The sequence below is a fragment of the Lycium ferocissimum genome, chromosome 10 (assembly GCF_029784015.1).
Source record: "Lycium ferocissimum isolate CSIRO_LF1 chromosome 10, AGI_CSIRO_Lferr_CH_V1, whole genome shotgun sequence".
Taxonomy (NCBI): domain Eukaryota; kingdom Viridiplantae; phylum Streptophyta; class Magnoliopsida; order Solanales; family Solanaceae; genus Lycium; species Lycium ferocissimum.
Window position 1 is genome coordinate 11,414,893 of NC_081351.1, and position 2,745 is coordinate 11,417,637.

Here is a 2,745-nt window from a genome sequence, read left to right on the forward strand (position 1 = left end):
TGGTTGGAAAGCGAAGAAACAACAGGTTGTTTCCATGTCCTCAGCTGAGGCTGAATACAGAGCCACGAGCGTGGCCGTCGCTGATCTTACTTGGTTGTCTCGGCTCCTTGGTGATTTGGGTGTTTCTTGTTCTTCTCCTATTCCTCTTTACTGTGACAGCCAGGCTGCTATACATATTGCTAAAAATCTTGTATTCCATGAACGGACTAAACATATTGAGCTTGATTGTCATTTGGTTCGGTCCAAGCTTACTGAGGGTCTGCTTTCTTTACATCAAACTTCCTCTTCTACACAGCTGGCTGACCTTTTCACCAAGTCCCTCCCAGGTGCTGCTCATCATGCTTTTCTTCACAAGTTAGGAGTGCTTTCCCCCTCCAACTTGAGGAGGGGGGGGTGGAACTATTCCACCTCATCCGGATTAGTTACACACATATTATGCAGTTTCTGGATTTATTATTTGTACCGGGCTTGGCCCACATTGTATTATTGTAATAGTCCAAGTATTGGGTCCACATATAAAAGGATAGGCCCATTCCTTATGTAATCAGACTTTGCTGTTCATCAATAAGAAATTTCTCTCTCTAATTTTCCCCAAAATCGATTTCGTATTTCTTCATTATTAATCGATAATTCCGCTGCTAACACAATGATAAAGCCACATATTCCTGATATAATGCTCCTCACATTCTAGTCGTCCCAGTCCTGCAAATAATTCAGCATACAGAGATCAAATAATTGTATCATCAAAGTTTTGGACAAATAACAATGGCTTCCCAGCCACCCAATATTGCAACAAGTTCAATATTTGATGTCTGTAGCAACATAAATGTTTTTAATTCGTGGGCATTTCAGAGTAAAGTTATTGGACGAATCTAATACACTGCTAAAAAGAAAAAGGATTAGTGAAGGACAAATTATGTAGCTAAACAGCAAAATCCGTCGCTAATCCTATTTAGCGACGGATTAGTGATGAATTTTTAAAAAATTCCGTTAGCTCCGAGCAATTTAGAAACAAAGTTCGTAGCTTATTTCAGTTTTTGTTTGTAGTGATACTAATCATGTAAAGAGACATGGTATTCTAAGGTGTAAGCTTTAGGATAGTTTCCAAGAGAATTAAATTTATCGTTCTTGTTGTGAAACCTCATAAAAGAACTGCTAGAAGAACAATTATAGGCACTATACCTTAAACATGATTACACTGGCTGCAATTGCAAGTGTGGTGAACGTAACATAGTATATAGGGGAGACAATGGTAGTATTGAAGGTATCAAGGGCCTGAAACATAGAAAAGAAAGGTCAGATATTTGAAATGTTTTTATATTCAATACAGAAAAAGCAGATATTTGAAATGTATTTTAATAGTCAATACATGGTATTGCTTGACGAGGGTTGAAACGAAATAGTCCAAACAAAATATCACTTTAGCGTAGAATAAGAAAGTCGGGACTAGTGAAACAATCACGCTTTTACAGGTCTCATGAAGAAATAAGTTCAAGAAAAAGGTAATAATTACAAAGATCTTAAATAACACTTTTAAGACTCTGTAATTTGCAACAAATAAGGCAGCTTCAACTGGTTGATAACTTTTTATCAGAATTTCTCAAGTTAAACGCTCTTTGGAATACTAATTCTCTTACAATCTTCTTCTATAGAACCTACCGTAACCGGATTACCCTCCTCCGTCTAGCAGGAAAAGCAATTTTTTTTTTGTATTCTCATAGTAATGTATCATTTTGTGGAACCAGAATAGAGTCCTGCTACTCACGCAACCATGGCTAGCAAAAGAGTTGCAAATTACAGTGCGTGGACCAAATAATATTTCCAAGTAAGCAAGTATAGCATCTAGGAAGCATGATCAACAAATTTTGTGTTTTCTACTCAACTCAGATTTCTTTAATTATTATTTTTTTGTGTATTTATTCATAATTTGGTGCAAATTACAGCTCGTAGACCAAATAATACTTCAGATCTGGTCAACCTCTATCCTCATGGTACTCTTTACATTTTGGGATGTTTCGAAATATTGGTTTCATTTCTATACAACTTTCACCCCATCTAAACCCGTCAACCGGTTTGAACCGCACCGGACCGGTAACCGGTTACGGAACCGGCCGGTTTTCGGTTAAAACCGAACCGGCCACCGGTTCCGGCCACTAGGTTCGAAACCGGAACCGGTCCGGTTCAAAACACGTCCAAAACCCCTTTTTATTTTTATTTTTTGTATATATATATGTATTATAGTATTTATTAGTATATTGTAGGTATATTTACATATGTTATATAAGTTTATAAGTAAAGTTTATATATTTATCGACTAATAAGCCTATAGTGCAAACGCAATACAACATATACGTGTATATATATATATATATATATATATATATATATATATATATATATATATATATAAAGTTATATGCTTAAGTTATACTACATATACCTAAAATATAGTAAGAATATACTTATATATATCAATATACTTAGGTTATACTACATATACCTAAAATATAGTAAGAATATACTTATATATATCAATATACTTAGGTTATATAACTTTTATATATATATATATAGTAAGAATATACTTATATATATCAATATACTTAGGTTATATAACTTATATATATATATATATATATATATATATATATATATATATATATATGTTTAAGTTATATGTATACTATATATTATAAGTATATTCTGTGTATATTTTAGTTATTTTTAAGTATATAACTTTCTAGT

At 33.3% G+C, this 2,745-nt stretch overlaps 1 pseudogene; it reads right to left on the bottom strand.

Moving 5' to 3' along the window:
- Positions 1-643: 643 nt before the first annotated feature.
- Positions 644-2,745, bottom strand: part of LOC132032452 (probable magnesium transporter NIPA3) — a 10,303-nt pseudogene continuing 8,201 nt past the window's right edge.